Source organism: Python bivittatus, unplaced genomic scaffold (assembly GCF_059951505.1).
Source record: "Python bivittatus isolate LINGU-HERP-01145 unplaced genomic scaffold, Pbiv_v1 ctg000080_np1212, whole genome shotgun sequence".
In the NCBI taxonomy this organism is placed as follows: domain Eukaryota; kingdom Metazoa; phylum Chordata; class Lepidosauria; order Squamata; family Pythonidae; genus Python; species Python bivittatus.
This window is the reverse complement of record NW_028277035.1, coordinates 62,010,143-62,027,428: the sequence shown is the minus strand read 5'-3', so window position 1 is coordinate 62,027,428 and position 17,286 is coordinate 62,010,143. Positions and strand designations below refer to the sequence as shown.

Genomic DNA, 17,286 nt, shown 5'->3' with positions numbered 1-17,286 from the left:
CCGTAAGATAGGCTGAATTCCTTGGGCTTGTCTGATCTGGGGAAGGCTGTAAAAGAGGTGCTGGGGAGAGACTGCTGTCTGTGGGCTGCAGTCTGCTCACCCATTGTATATTGTAACCCTTTCCACATTCCCTAATTTCCAATTTGTTGGGTAAGGATTTGCAATTAAAACCAACTGCAAATGTATCAGATGCATGTGTGCACAGTGGGGGTTTTGGGGGGTGGGGATGGGGGAGAGAGAAGGAATAAAATGGGAACCAAATTATTGCTGTGATCCTTGACTAGCCCTAAGATGGACTTTTTGACAAAGAGAGATGAGCATTGTACAGTGCTATGATAGCTTGTAGATTTGGTCAAATTTCATGGAGGCCCTTGAATTAACTTCAAAAGCTTTCTGCAAGGAAGAGCTCTATCCCCCTCACAAGGCAGAAGGAGATGTAGGATAGCCAGTGTGGTATAGCTGTTAAGGTAATGGGCTAGGATTGCGGGGGCCCAGATTCCAGTCTACCTTCTCCAATGGAAGCTACCAGGGTGACTTTAGGGGCTGGTGACTCTCTTTCAGACCAATCTACTTAACAGAGGTGGTGTTGGGGGAAAGAACTTGAGGAGGAAGTGCTATTCAAACTGCCCTCTGAATTCTTGGATATAGAAGGAAGGGAGGGAGGGGAAGAGGAAGGGGAAGGGGGCAGGAAGAGAGAAGGAATGAAAAGAAAAGAGAAAGAAAAGGGGAGGCTTGTCTTACTCACTTCCCTATCCTCTGCTTGGTGGCATCCATTGCACTGCGCACATTTCACCCTGGCCCTTCACCCACTGTTGTCTTCAGCTGCCAGGGGATGGTTAGGTGGCTCTGGGATAGCTGAAATCATTAGATGATATTACCTGGTCACTCTTCTAGAAGTTCTATAATTATTCTTTCTTGTGGTCATAATTTTCCAGGGAAGAAGCAGTAATTTATGTCCTACAAGGAAAACTAGGAAAAAGCACTTTCACAAATGCTGCCAATAAAACTGCATGGACTTGTCTATGTGGTTGTCAAGAGTCAAGCCTGCCTCAAAGGCCTTTAAAAAAAAGCAGCTTATAGTTGAAAAAAATTGATTATCACATAGCTTCTCTCTCTCTCTCTCTCTCTCTCTCTCTCATCACATTTATAACCTATCATGGACTCCCAGTGGCTTACAATAATAAAAACATGGTACTTAAGAAAAAACATCAGCAATGAAACATCAACAAACTCAGACTGTGTTTAAAATACACTAATCCAATATAATCTCAATAAAAATAATAATTTAAGTAAATACAAATCCTAAGTCAAACAATAGTGATGGTTATTCATTACATGCCCTCTGGAGAAGCTTCATCTTGAACATTTTCTGGAACACTATGAAGGAAGGAGCAAGTCTGATTTCTGAGGTAAGCCATTCCACAAGGCCAAGATCACAATGGAGAAATAGTGCCTTGGCTTTCCTCACTTCACCAAAATGGGAGATGATTAACAATTTTTCCCAGGATCAGTATACTAGACATGTCAATTCCAGACACTTCTCTAAGAACCTAGGTGCTAAGCAGTATGAACTGTTTAGGTCAAAAGTAGCATTTTCAATTGCACCCAGAAACCTGTTCATGTGGCTAATAGTGCTTGAATTCTGAACTTACTGTATTTTTAAGTAGTCTTCAAGTACAGTGCACAGTAGTGATGAGGGCATAAGTTACTGTACCAAGTTCCTCATGCCTCAAGTAAGACCGCAAGTTGTGCATCAAGCACAGCTATATGAAGACCCTCCTGGCCATAGCCTCCACCTGCCCATCGGGCAGTAGGCATGAGTCCAGGAGGACCCCTAAGTCATGGACCTGGTCTCTCGCAGGTAGTACCTTCCCCTCAAAAGACAACACTGGGGCAGACCAAGAATTGCAGTAACTCTGTCTTGCTTAGGATTCAACTACAGCTGATTTTGTCCCATCCAGACCCTCACAATTTGTGGTTATCGAGACAAGACTTCCACAGCATCACTGAACCAACCAAGGGGGTGATGTACATTTGGGTATCATCAGCAAACAATATTGTTTATATTGCATCCATACCAACAGATGATTTCCATCAGCAGCTTCATGGAGATACTGAACAATAGAGGGGAAAGAATTGAACCCTGTGGCACTCCATATATTAGTGGTCATCAAGCTGAACTCTCTTCCTCCTCACCATCAACTTGAACTGCCCATCAAGGAAAGGGCTGAGCTACTGCAGGGCCATGCCTCTAATTTTCAACCCATACCATATATTTGTTGGTCTGTAATGTGCTGAGAGTTTTCTCATTTTTGTTTTGATTTTTCAAATATGCCCCAACAAAATTCTCCAGGTCCAGATCAGACTTGGAATTTACCACTCCTAGCACTCCTTTATATGCCTGCATAGCCATGGATGAGTAAGAAGGAAGATTTTTCATTAAAACTGATTATACATCTTCACCCAGAGGGTGAAACTACTATTTGTATTTGATAAAAGTTTTAGATGCTGCAAGATAGATTCACTGTATGAGTGTATGCCAGTTTCAGGTAAAGATTACCAATATTTCTTCAAATTCTCAAAGAAAAGTATAATTTTATAGTATGAGCATTTGGCTACTCTTCAATTTTAGTTATATTCTACAGTATAAGGATATTTTGTTGATGCAGAAAAATATTGAAAAGAATACTGAGCCTTTATTTCTCTTTTTTTCTCCAGAAGTACACAAATTGACTACTCTTTCTTTATTCTTTACTTTTCCAGCAGTTTCTGAAAGAAGAATCCATATAAATGCAAGGTTAATATTGCTTGTATCTTGTTGTCTCAAGTGTGCCAGACTGATAATATAAAATACAAAGAGTACATTAGAGATACACAGTATTGATTTTGTTAATACATTACATTTGTTACTGGGCAAAGGACTAGTGGTTTCTTCTAAATAATTAATATTATGATCTACATTGGGATGAAGAGGCAAAAAATACATATCTTTAAATCTCTGTTGCCTTTTTCTGCTTACTCTTTTTCTTTTCCTCTACCTAATTAGGAATGGTTTAACAACACAAAGCAACACAAGAAAGCAGAAATCACTAAATCTGGCCAACGCAGCTTCTGAATAAAGGTAAGAAAGGCTACTACCAAGTCAAAAAGCTCATGGAAACGAATACGATTTAGATGTGGAAGTAGACTTCCTAGATCATAATTCTTGAAATAAAAGAGCCAACAAGTGAGGGTGTATTGGACTGTTACTGTGTCATGAAGGACTGCCATTTAGATATATTTAAAACTGAAGCACACATATCAGCACTATCTTCTTCTAGTTTCTGTAAGATTAAGTGGTCACATAGGCTTTGAAAGAGATGCAGGTTCTATGTACTGTTGATCCCTCTGGCCTTAGCAAAACACAAGTACTGTAAAACAATAAGAACATCAAAAATGTTCTTTAAAAATCAAAAATTAAAAATGGCCTAGTTTCACTCTTAATTTTAAAAAATAAACCCCTCCATAAAACTAAATTTAGGCCCCATGACTCAGCTGTATATCTCTTAAACACTTCACAGTTACCCCAAAAGGTACTTACAGCAAGAATGTGTTGGCATGTGCAGAGGACTGCAGGGAATCGGTGCAAACTGGGTAGAAAAGACCTTCCAAATTACCTGATTTTTGATGGACCATACCCATAATCTGCTCAGAATGTGTCTTTGCCCATTGTAGAAAATGTGGTTCTAAGAGTCATATTAAATGAAACCAGGGCAACTATTTCTTGCACACCATATACATTGATTCGTGCATATCCCTGCTTGGAAGAACTGTGTAAGGAAACCAGAGGAATTCATTCAGTTTCTCTCCCAGTTTGGCTGCTGGATCTGGGCTCGTGTAGTGTTGAAAGTGCAATAGCATGAATTAACTCCAAGGTAGGAGGAAGGGTTAATCCTTCCCACTTGCCCTCCTTGCCAATTATTGTTTGATCATGAGTGCTCGTTGGATTGGGAACTCAAGGGATTTTCCCAGTGGTAAAAACTGGAGCATCCCAGGCATTCTGTCTCAATGACTGTACATGGGAATTTCAGCAGAGGCCCCTAAGATTTTTGCAATATTGCAATAAATGCTGGGATAAAGTATTTGTTTTCTACTATGTTATCAGATGATTGTAAAACATTATATACAAGGCAATGAAATAACATTGTAAAAGATTCTGTAATCTGCTTCTATGATTTTGTGCAGCTTTATTGGCACCCAGAAAGATATTGCTACTTTGGGAGCTCAACTTGGATTTTTTGCATGGCTATGCCGGCTTAACTATAAGCAGTTTCGACAATTCCCATCTCAGCAAACCTCTATTGATTGGGATGTACATTAGCTTTTCTTCCCCTAAAAACATTCACACAAATAGCACACAATGGCCTCTAAGATGCTTTCAGGGCAAGCTTGCATGAGTCTGCGTGCGCTCCTAGTTAGGGACTGAACTGCAAAGCCGTAGTTGCACAGAGCTGGGGCAGAAAATGGAAGGGAAAGCATAGCCCAAGATTTCACAGATGGGTGTGAACTGCCTGTCCTGACACTGACGTAAAGAGTCCAGGGTGGAGAGTTCTTCATGCTGAAAGGCTGACATGTTTTGCGGACGACAGATATGAAGAAACATTTGTTAGAGGATAATGAAATATTAAATCTCTTCCATCAGTATTTTAATGAGGAGTCATATATTTTATTATCACATAAATGCATTTTTGAATTGGAAGTAAGAACTGATGATGGCTTTATTTCCATAAATACATATACATTTCTAAACATGTTAAAGATGCATTCTGGATTTTATTATTTTATTGTATTTTTTGGAGACAGGAGCTGCCATGCTGAATTCAGAGAAGTGTGAATGTAACGGACAATTATGTTCTGATTTGAACTGTACCCCTCATTAGTTTATAACAAAGCTCCTAATTATCAGATTCCTCTAGTCGCCCTATCTGGAGGTCTAATTCAAATCCTTGCTTAAAGCCAGATGTAGTTATAGCATCCCTGATTAGCAGTCACTCAGCTTCTGCTTAGACAGCTTTAAGAAAGGAGAAACTCAACACCTCCCAGGGGTCAACAGCAATAAATGGCATATCTAAGAAACACAGCTCTTATCATACAGCTTACATTTGAAAAATGGATGTTGGCTAAGTAATGAATTAGGCAGTCACCTGTTTGAATCTTACCTCAGTATCACGTCCTCATCTGCAACAGGTAGCAACCAACTTTGCAACAAAATCATGCATATAATTCATTTTTAACACTATAAGGCTGAACTCCAAAATTCAGTGCACTTATTTTCCCAAATATCTGTAGATTTGGTGCCATAGGTTGCTACCTAGTGCTTGAACTATCACTCTCTTGTCCTCCTATATAGCTGGAACAGTGCTGTAATCCTATCCACTCATATTAGGAAGCAAATCTTGCTGACTTCTTCATAATAAATTTTCTCACTCCTTCACATTGCCAGCCCCTCTTCCCACATTCCCTCCTCTAATATTGGAGCTGGCAGCACTAGCAAGAACTACCTTCCAGCAGCCAGTGAGTAATGAGGTGCTGAGAACAGCTCTCATCCCCCATCCCTGGATCCCACAGCATCAGCTCAGCTTCTGACAGAGCTTCTGTGCCTTCAGAAGGAGCACTGCTACCGGCGCTCCAGCTTCCCCTCCCCTCCCCTCCCCTCCCCTCCCCATTCCATTATATGAGTCTATATGTGCTCCAGGGTTAAAAGGGATGGCAGGCAACCAACACTATTTTTAAAGCATTAAAGATGGGGGAAAATAATTACAAGATGATGGGCAGAAACAGTTTGATTCTGATGTTCTTTGCCAAAGTTTCGTCCTGTAAAAGCAGTGAGTATTGAGGAAATGTCAGTCTCAAAGCTTAGAGCAGTGGTTTGCATACCTGCCCAGATATTACAGGTCATGGTGTAGTGGATAAGGCACCAGGCTAGAAAATGGGAGACTGGGAGTTCTAGTCCTGCCTTAGGCACAAATCCAGCTGGGTGACCTTGGGCCAGTCCCTCTCTCTCAGACCTAGGAAGGAGGCAAGGGCCAACCACTTCTGAAGATCTTGCAAAGAAAACTTGCAGGGACTTGACCTGGCAGTCACCAGGAGTCAGCACTGACCTGGATGTACCCCCACCCCCACCCGAGAGGTACATCATGGAGGAAATCTATCTATGTGGTCACTAAGAGTCGACAATGACTTGATGACGCATGATCAATCAAAAATCAAGAGATGCAGTTTTCATAGGGTGGACACGAGGACTCTGGATAGGGCTGTTCCTTACATGCTGATTCAGAAGGAATTAAGTGTCCTAGGTACAAGGCTGCACTCTGAACAGCTCTCCTGCCATTCTCCTTTCTTCACTTGGAAGGGAAGTGATAATCCCTGCATTTGCCACAACCTGCCTCTCTAGATGTTCAGGTAAGTGAGTAGATACAGGATTATAGCCTGAGGCAATACAGGTTTACTTGGAAATCAGCGTAGGGTAGGCAATCCTGCCTCTGTTGTTTTCACCAATGTTTTCTTCAAATGAATACCAAATTATTTCTTCCATTCCAGTCAGATAGTCTTGACAATAATAGTTACCTGAACCTAGGTTGCATCCTGATTTGAGTCCTCCCATGTGCTGTATGTGGGCCTACCCTTAAGGGCTCTGGAAGCAGTGGCATCTGGTGGGCAGGGGGAATAATGAAAGCAGCATGGCATCAATGGAGTGCAAGCTCTGCTTCTTCCGTACAGGCATCGTGAGATCACACACACTCAAGAAATGAGTGGCGCTTGTGTTGCAACCGGCAGTCCTGCTTCTGTCATTGTGACAAAAGCAGTCGATCGTACAGATGAATGTTTGGAATCTTCATGAATGCAGCTCAAATTCTAATTTTATTTATTTATGAATGTATTGCCTGCCTGCCCGCCCATACTCCATCGTGCCCGCCCGTGGTACCTGCCCCAATGCACCATGATTCTGGGTAGCTTGCAGATAGAACAGTAACAACAAAAATACATTTTGCCTTGAAAAAAAAAAAAGAAATCTGGAGAAACAAACAAAATCTAATAGACCAAAATACCACACAGTCTGTCCCCACTCTAGTCCAAGGCTTGAGGGAAGGGCCAAGTTTTAAGGGCTCGCTTAAATAAGGGCAGAAGCCCTATGAATATCAGAAGGAATGTTGTTCCAGAGGACAGACGTCCCAACAGAGAAAGGCCACTTCAGGGTCTCACCAGTAACGTAGTTTAATTGATGGGACCTGGAGTATGCCAACACTGTCAGAGTATAGATGGGCAGATACTACTGAAGACAGGCATTCCCTCATATAACCAGGCCCTATACCAAGGAGGGCTTCATAGGTGATAGCCAGCACTTTAAATTGTACCTGGAAGCCAACTGGTAACCAGTGCAGCTCTCAAAACAAAGATGTGGCATGTTATTGTGGCATGTCCATAACTGCCTGGGCCTCTGCATTCTGGACCAGCTGCTCCAGATGATCTCAGGAATGTATTATGCCTTAGCTGAAAAATCTGCATTGTCTGTTGCCAGTTGTTTTCCAGGTATAATTTAAGGATTTAAACTTTAAACCTAAATGCTTAAAACATGGCTTTTGAAAGGTAGCCCATTGCAGTATGAATCTATCCAGACACAGGTGTCACTAAGAGAGGCCTTAAAGCTGCCCTTATTTTCTGAAGCTATTGGTAGGGCACATGGGAGACGTCTTTTCCTGTGTCACTACCACGTTATGCAGCCCAATCCCAAGGAAGTTGCACTTGGCCACCACTCTTTCTGCTATAAATGGATAGCACTATTTTACAGAATAGCCAGATAAGTCCATTCCATTCCATTAGTAAAAATGCATTTTACTAATATATGGGTATCCTGTCTGGTTTCTCTATATGTTGACGTAAACCAGCCTTCATGTCACTAGGTTTGAGTAATAATTTTAACATGTTTAGAGATCTGAGGTGTAGGTTGTGCCTTACAGGTAGTCCTCAGGTTACAACTACTCATTCAATGGCTGTTCAAAGTTATGACGGCGCTGAATGAGGACTTACAACCAGTCCTCAAAGTTGCGGCCGTTGCAGCATTTCCATGGTCTCATGATTGCAATCTGGGTGCTTGGCAACCACCTTGCAATTACGATGATTGCAGTGTCCCATGATCACATGATTGCCATTTGCAACCTTTCCTGCCAACTTCCCACAAGCAAAGTCAATGGGGAAGCCAGCAGAAGGTTGCAAGTTGCTCCCGCAAGTCACTCCCACTCCTGCCGCTTTTTTCCCTGCCCACCCACCTGCACTCCATAGCACCTGCCTGTAGTATCTGCCCACCCACCCGTACTCTGTAGAGCCCGCCCATGGTACCCACCTGCCCACCCATAGCTCTTGCCCTCTGGGAATCTCTTGCTTGGATTCCCACCTCTTCCCTCTGGTCCTTGCTTAATGATCTGCACAGTCCTCGCATAACAACGGCAACAGGGAGTGCCGGGATTGCTGTCACTAAGCAATGTGGTCATGTGACATCACATTTTATGACTGTATTGCTTAGCGACAGAAATGCTGTTGTACCCTGAGGACTACTTGTAATTCTTTTGTTTACGCTGTTATCAAGATTCCTAAGAAATGTTCTTAGCAAAATTGAATATTTCTCTTGCTTTAAATTTAATACAAATGAAATTAGATTTAGACAGAATATTTCAAATTTCTTTGAGCATCTGAGGTAAGCATGATTATCTTGAAGTTAACTTTGAGGAACATTTCTATTTTAGGAGACCTTTCTATTTATATTGTCATGGCAGGTGGCAGCAGCTAGCTGGCCCTGGCAAATCTCAAAAAAGCTAAAAAGACGTGGAGCTGGGCAGTTGCTGGATAGGGAGCTGCCAGGAAATCCCAGGGCTGCAGGCTAGACTGGGAAGTTTAAAAAAAAAAAAAAAAGAACTGCCAGAAGGAAAAGGCAAACTATTTCCATATTGCTGTCAAGCAAATTACAGGGACAAATAAAATACAAGGTTTTCCCGTGTCAGTTTCCCGGTGACTGTAGAATAGGGAATATCAAAAAATAAGCATCTTCGTTAGGAGCACTGCAAAGAAGGAATAGTTCCTTTCTAAGGCTTCTTCTCTTTCCAGGCCATCGGCCTGCATCACAACCTTGGATTTGTGAAAAGTTGTTAAAGAAGCTTCCAGGCAAAATAGAGGATCAAAAGGGATCTAATTTTCAGGGTGCTTATGAATTGTGGATGTTCACCTAGTTAAATAAATTGACATTTTTCCTATTAGCTCAAAGCAAACATGATGTAATTGTTCTCCTCCCACTTTTTTCTTCTTCTTCTGAGGCTTAGGTTTAATATCTTTATCGAAAATTGGGTGCTTCTGTTACATGTCAAGATGCTTTATTCTGTGCAGTCTAAAGTGAGCCTTTTTCACGTTGATTGCGATATGGCTTAAATAATAAGGACCTGATTCAGAAAGCTTTACCTACCCACTGGCAGTCTGACAAGCAAGTTCCCAGCATACTAATAACTCTGAAAATCATATTTCTTTTTATGCTTCTGTTCACTCTTTTGGGGAGGGCAGATGTCAGCAGGAAGGGGGATTTTGTTAGCATGACACTAGGCAGTCAATGAACGATTGGTTTTATTAACATTATCATTTCTATTGCACTTAAAATGTCATAGCAATGTATAGCCTCATTTTATTCAACAGCTCAAACAATCCCTTGCGGTGGATCACTGTTGTTCCCATTTTAAAGCCGAGATGCTAAAGCTGAAAGAGTGTGACTTGCTCAAATCTGCAGCAGAAACAGGATTTAAACCCCACGTCTCCCAACTAACTGGCTTACAGTTTGCATAAGATACATCTGTATGTCAGTCTAAAGCCAGCAGTTGTGCACCTATCTTCCTTTTTAAAATCATATTTCATTGGTATATTCTTAGGTGTACAAACTGAAAAATCCGAGAGAGAAGCGGAAGGGAGTTTTCAGTGTCAGTGAAAAAAGCAGAATGAATGAAAGATCTGGTAATGAAAGAGATCTACTAAAAAGAGATAGAAAAAGAGCGGCCATTTACTCACCAGTGATTTACAGCGTCTTCACAGTCTCACTCAACCATCACTGAGCTAAAATCATGGCAACAAGGACAGGCTTCATATCATTTAGGCAAAGTGAGAATGAATCGGAATATGAGTACAGTATTACACAGTTCTGCTACAGATTATTCGCGGTGTTTTTCTCATAAGAATTGGGTAGGGTTTGATTTTGTTTTTTAAAGGAAGTTCATTGACAACATTATGGATGATCTAACATACCTTTTCCCAACCAAGTAAGCACTGGACAAATCTCATCACACTAAATGCAGTGGCTGGGGATTATGGAACTTTTCATCTTGCACATCTGGAAGGCACCAAGCTGCAGGAAGGCTGACCTAATATCTTGTACTTAAAAAGAACACAGAAGAGCACTGAACAGTCCTCTCTTTTTCTGAGTCTCCCCATTTTTGTTGCTGGATCTGCTTGTGTGTTTCATTTACTTCTCTCTGATCATTTGCTTGCACTGTGTCTAATGAATTTTCATGGATTAAATCTTTCCTGTTGGTTTAATGTGGCACCAAGACTACAAACAGCCAGCAGTGCATGACAGAAGACCTTGCATCTTTTTAATCCTAGTCAAGGGCAGCGGATGATGATGGCGATGGTGGCTATACCCTTGGAAAGTAATTCCAGCAGAAGGGCAGAGGCATTTATTTATTTATTTATTTATCCACCCACCCACCCACCCACCCACCCACCCTTTGTTCGTGCATAGCAGCTTCCTTACTCCAATACTGATACATAGGCAGCTTAAAATATCGCTTCCTCACCTCATTTTGGCAGCTTTTTCAATGCCATTGAAGTGACCAATAGCTTAGCTAATCATTCAGCTGTCTTTATAAAATGAAATGTGGAAGAACAACTTGCATTTATGCATTTTACTTGTATCCTGCCCTTCTAATGTGTATGCATCACAGAGCAATGCTGGCTTGGAGAAATACAATTCATAAGGGGCCCGCAAGGTACGCCAGCAACAGAGGGCACTTATACCTGAGAATTCTGCACCACTACAAGACCAACTCAAGACCTCTGTGATCCCATGATGTCAACTGTATTCAGGAGCCAAGCTGATTTTTTTTTTTTTTTTTTGGCTCAGTTGAGGTATATTTGAAACTACAGTAAAACTTTCTTGCTCTGAAGTTGTTTCATTCTGCAGATCTTATGTCCATTTCCCCATTTACAGGAATGTTTACTTCGCCCTGTTTCCAGTTACCTGGGTTCAGCCACCCTCTGGCCTTTCAAGCGGAAGGTGGCTTGATGGCTTTGCAGCACTCCCTCTGAGGAACCACTTGGCTTTTTTCATACCAACAGACAAATGCACACAACATGAAGTAAAGAAGTTGCGGCGGGGGTGGTGGTGGTGGAGAGTATTCATATGATTTATTTTTATTTTGCACAGAGTTTGGAGTGAGGGAATCTTTATTCCTTTATTACTCCAGAATCTGCATCTGTGCTGCTCCTGGCTATTCCTGAAGCCAACTTAAAAAAAAAAGTCTAGTCCAGATTGTGGTGCTTTAGCAAGAGGGCTGGGTTGGCGCTCAGTCCAGACTACAGACACTGTAGGCCCTGATTGGTCATTCCTCTGCTTTTTGCCCTTCCCATCCATGCAGGGAAGGTACAAAAGCAATGTAGATAACTAACTGTGTATATTCTAAAATCAGTGAAAACTGCTTATTTAATCTAATAGTAGAGCTGCATCATTCTCTCAAAACAATAGGCATTCCCTTTCATAGATTACTAAAATCCTTTCTCCAGTCAAGTTTTAAATAACACCCCTCTATGGCAGAGTGCCCATTTTTTGGTAAATGTAATGAGGCTCTCAAATCAAGCTCAGCTTGATTTTGACATAGACATGGACATTCAGTTTTCTTGCCAACAACATGCTTGTCTGTTTCCTTCTTTGGCAAAATTTTGAGTCCTGAGATTTCCAGGAGGTCTCCTATTCAAATGCTAGCCAGATGTGACCCTGTGCAGGTTTTCTGAGATTTACGAAAGGTGCTGCTACCTTCTGTGACTTTGGGGGATGATACCCCTCCAAATGGAAAAATCACAGGGAATGAATGAATATTATATATTTACATCTTCAAATTTATAGGCCACCCAATGACTCCGGGCAACAAAAAAGTTGATTACCCCATGACTAATACATTGGCACATTAATAAAATTCCCACAGGGGTGCATACTCCCTAATGCAGGTCCTGGGGAAACAGCCAGGTCTTCAAGGCCCATTTAAAGGATGTCAGGGATGGGACCACTCAAACAATTAAAGCTTGCCTTATCCACATTTAATTATGGGTGAGTGGGCTGACCCTGTTTGCATTCCCAAAACCTGTCTGGGCAGGCGGAGGAGGGGTGGTTCTCCTCTTGGAGATACACCCAGCCAGCTTTTGTGTATGGCATCAGCTTCAAATGCAGGGTTGGGGTGGAGGTGTGAATATTGTCATCCAAGAAACCTGAATGGCTTTCAAGGATGCTGCTGTGCAGATTGCCAGGTGTGAGGCCCTGTTTGTGAAGTTGGGTCACAGGATCAGAAGGGACTGTTGCTTATGTATCAGTCTCCCTGCTGCACAACCTCCCTACTGGAACTGCTTGAGTCTGTGGCTAGACTGGTGGTGGAATTCCCCAGGCTTATAATCTTGGGGACTTCAACCTGACATCCTTGGTAATGGACTCAGAGGCAGTTCATGGCCACCATGGACCTGACCTATTAGCTTTGGCCTAACTTGCAATGGGGGCCACATATTAGACCTGGTTTTTATCTTTGGGCAGTGGCAACATGATCTGGAGTTTGAAGTTGTCCTGTTCATGGACTTATCATTCCTTGTTGGCTCTGGAGTTCTCTGGTGCCACATCTCCCTGCAGGGAGGTAGGGCCTATTTGAATGGTCTGCTCCAGGTGCCTGATGGACCCTGTTGGGTTTCAGAGAAAGCTTACAATTGTTCTTGAAGCTCTGGTACATGGTTTGACTGAAGCTTTACTTGCCACTTGGAATGGGAAGGTGACAGTGGCCTTGGACTGGATTGTGCCTCTGCATGTGGATCCTGAGAATTTTTGGAGGCGCTCTGGGTGATTAAACAGCACATAAGACACCTAGATGCGCCATTGGAGGAAAGCAAAGAGTGAACCCAATCAAACTTGGGTAAGAGCCTTTCTTAAGGATTACCTTGTGGGAATAAAAATGGCAAAACAGAGTCTTTTTCTGCCCTTTTTGCATCTGCAGAGAGCTGACTGGTGGCCCTGTTTAGTGTAACCCAGTCCCTCCTGAGTAAGGAGGGGCCAGGGGAACATCTGCAGGGCCAGATAATTTTAGGCATCTGTCAGATAAAGTTGATAAAGTTGCTCGGAGTTGAAATCAGGCTGTACAGATCTTATGGAATTTCCTGAGGCATGATTTTGCATGGTTGTCTGGGAAAAGTGAACTTGTTGGTCCTGATGAAGCAGACAGGGTCCTTGAAGCTACCTGTGCTTTAGATACCATTCTTCCTGGTTGATTAAAGTCTCCTGGGAGGTGACAGGTGGTTGGGTACATGCGGTGGTGAATGCTTCTCTGTGGGAGGGGGTACTTCCACCCATTTTGAAAGAGGTGATTGTCTGTATCCTCCTTAAGAGGCCATCACTGGACCCAATGGATCTAGGAAATTTTCATCCAATTTCCAATCTTCCTCTTTTTAGGGAAGGTTGTTAGCCTACATCTCCAGAGGGACCTGGAAGAAGTATATTATCTGGACCTTTTTCAGTCAGGATTCATGCCTGATCATAATACTGAGATGGGATTGATTACACTGGTTGATGACCTTTAGTGGGATTGGGATTGGAAGTAGTGCCTCCATCCTGGCTCTCTTTGATCTGTTAGTGGCCTTTGATTTTGATATCCTTCTGGGCTCACTCAGGGGATTGGGAGTGGGAGGCACAATCTTGTGATGGTTCTTCTCCTTTCTCTGGGGCTGGTTCCAGCTGGTGTTGGTGGGGGGAAGAGATCAAGCTCTGCTCTCTCCCCCTCCTGTTTAACATCTACCTGAAGCCAGCAGGTAAGGTCATCCGTTGGCATGGGGTACAGTTTTGTCAGTATGCTCCTTTTCTTGGAGATTGATAAAGCAAAGTTCCTACTTAAAGAAGGTCACTTGCAGCTATGATCCTAAGTCCATGCCCTGTCCTGGGTCAATTATTACCTAAGCTTTTCAGGAGTTTTTAAAAGTATGAGAACTTCTTACGGCTATTCTGAAGTGATTATGATCAGACACAGAGCTCCAGACGAGCAATTGAGTGATATTCCAGTAAGTGGCCAAGCTTTTCTCTAGAGAGAATACCCAGAGGTACTGCTTAATGATCCAAGGTTAATTACTGTAGTCACCATGAAGCAATTTTAAGTCCTGTTGATTTCACTGGGAGGTTAAGCAAATGTTTTGCTTACATATTTCAGATGCAGCAACATCCAGTGCCAGAAACCTTTTAAGAATTCAGAGAGCACAGAAGTTGTAGCAACTGATCTGTGTACTAAAGGCTCCCACATGACAACATGGGAGCGAATCAACCTATGGGAGCTAAGGGCCAAAGAACACCTTCAACTTTTTGAGCAATTAGTTTGTTCTTCATGGTTATCCACCAGCCTGATTTTTTTCCTTGAGGACTCACTTTTGTTGTAACAGTTTTGCAGTCCTAGATGTGCTGTATTTTATATTTGGAAAATGAAGATAATTTACATTATGGTTACTTTGGTTGTGAGAGTAACAGATACCTTACGTTTGGTATTGTCTCTTTAGTCATTTGGTGGCTTCACAAGACCTCTTCCTGTTATGGAAAACAAGACAATTGGAGACACATCCATTTTTTTAAGTGTAGAAAAACCCCACAGGTTGTTATCCTTTTCCTGTCTGAAGATGCATTTCCAAACTGTGCACCACTAGTTCTGGAATGATCCCCTAGCCCCACAGAAAAGAAATGTTGGGGGACAGCACTTTTGGGCTACCAGTGAGAAGGTACTATCTATGCTGAATCAGAATTTGTGGAACATGTATCGATGATGGGACATCCTCTGTTGAACTGGGTGAGAAGAGTAACAGAAATAGTATTTTCCATGCAAATATTTTGACTGTTTCCCAGGATGTCAGAGATCAACAAGCTTATGCAGAAAATATATCCATCTTGGAAGTTTACTATCAGAGGCAATTGTCCTTTCACCAAGTACTTAAGGTTTTTATATGCCCCTCTTTTTTCCTGTATGCCTACCGTTGTCTTAATTTTACCAAAGTGTCACCTTCAGTACAGTTCACTTGGCCGTGTGCCAGAGAAACCATAGGCGGCCACGTGTCCTGTAAATCTCCCCGTTTTCATGACTGGAAGAAGCCTGCTTGGACAATGTAATGCAGGAGGGGAGGAAGAAGCAAAGCCACTTCTAGCATCGTGCCCTTTTGGGTAGGTTTGCCTTGCTAGGAAGAGCCCACGTGAGCAAAGGAAGCTTGTTGTTCCCTGTCCACCAAGCATGACCAGCCTTCAGGGAAACTCACTGTGGGTGGGAGGAGGCAAGGGAGAAAATGTACTCCTCTCAGAATGGAAGGGTTACTATTTAATGAAGGAAAGAAAATTAGAACAATTACGCATCGCCCATGAATGGCTTGTCCTTTATGTTCTGAAGGCATGCGTATGTGTATGTGTAAAAAAGAGAGAGGCTGTTGCAGGTAATTTAAGGTGAAGTCCCCTTCAGGCTGAGCTCAACTTCTGCTGATTCCATAAATATACCTTTGCAGTCAGTTTCCCGGACACCAGTATGAAAATGTCTTGCCACCACCTTCTTTGGGGATATTTTAAGTAGGCAGATAAAATTGCTTCAGCCTCCTTCATGGTGATATTCCAAAGGATACAGTGCGGAGAAACTGCATACTCATTCACAGCCTTTCTCCAGTTATGCCTAACTATGTCCAAGTATGCTCAGGTAACCTTTATTTTCTGCTGTGTCCCCTTCATGTTGTTTTCATTTCATTCCCAGCCCACAAGCCATCTTTAGCTGCAGCAATGTCAAAGCAGTATTTTGCCCTTTATTCCAATATATTCCCAGGGCAATCCCAATGTGTGTAATAGGCTAACCTTGGGCAGATCTGCACTTTATTTATTTAATTTATGTGGCTGCCCACCCCATAACAGGGGCTCTGGGCAGCACACAAGTATTAAAACCACAACAACACCATCACCTGCATATAGCCATGATGCTTGAAGTTAAAACAAGAAACCTTCAATCCGAAAACTAAATCAACAGCAGAGCCTGCCTAACATCCTGGCTCAAATGCCAGGGGGGACAGCCAGACCTTCGGAGCCTTGTGAAAGGCTAACAGGGTCGGGGCCATCCCAATTTCCAAGGGGATGCTGTTCCACAGGGCAGGCACTGCCAAACAGAAGGCATGACTCCTGGGTCCAACAAGATGGCACTCTTTGATGGAAGGGACTCAGAGCATCCCCTTTTTGCAAGATCTGGTGGGGTGAGAAGAAACAATGGCCACTCACTACTACTTGAGTGCAGGATCAGTAGATCTTGTCCTTCTCTGACTCCCAGCCCATTGCAAATACAGCCTAAGTCCATGTTCTCCAACTTTGTTTCAAAACATTTTGTTTCACCCAAGCTGTTTTTGGCTCTTGAGTATTTTGTTCCAATCTAGAAGCAGCTTCAGCTCCAATTGACTGCAGTGCCAGGCACACCCCCTTCCCTCCAGCAGCTATTTGCTACTCAGTACAAGCATTTCATCCTGGGTGCCAGGCTGCTATGTTCTCTCCTGGACAACAATGGCTTGCGATTGATCCAATGATGGCCCATTAAGTCAATGAACTATTCTCAACTCTAGAAGTTCATGCTCTGTTCAACCCTTACATCTGCCAGTAGGTGCTCTTTTGGCTTCTGCCCAGGCTGAGCATTCATTGCAACCTAAAGATTTTTTGGGGGGTGGGAGGAAAGATGTTTTGCAGGCAATCATGGCAGGGAATAAGAAAGTGAGGGGATCATGACGGGATGTTGCTGCTTTGATTCAATGAAGTGCTGAACTATCAGTTCTTCCTTGCTAGAAAATTTCCATGGACCTACAGAGGAACTAGGAAGAAAGAAGCTATGATGGTACCATAAGGGAAAAAAAGAAGAAGTAAGGGTCTGGTTTAGTGTCAAAGGAGATCATGGGGGAAGGCGATTTGAAGACATCTTTGTGTGCAAG

At 42.6% G+C, this 17,286-nt stretch overlaps 1 protein-coding gene across 1 annotated transcript in view; it reads left to right on the top strand.

The window, feature by feature from the left end:
• The window catches only part of EEFSEC (eukaryotic elongation factor, selenocysteine-tRNA specific), a 344,759-nt gene that overhangs the window by 310,223 nt on the left and 17,250 nt on the right, over positions 1-17,286 (top strand). Inside the window, exon 8 of the transcript XR_015794902.1 lies at positions 3,047-3,121. The gene's annotated coding sequence lies outside the window, so the exon portion shown is untranslated. The remainder of the gene's footprint in view (positions 1-3,046; positions 3,122-17,286) is intronic.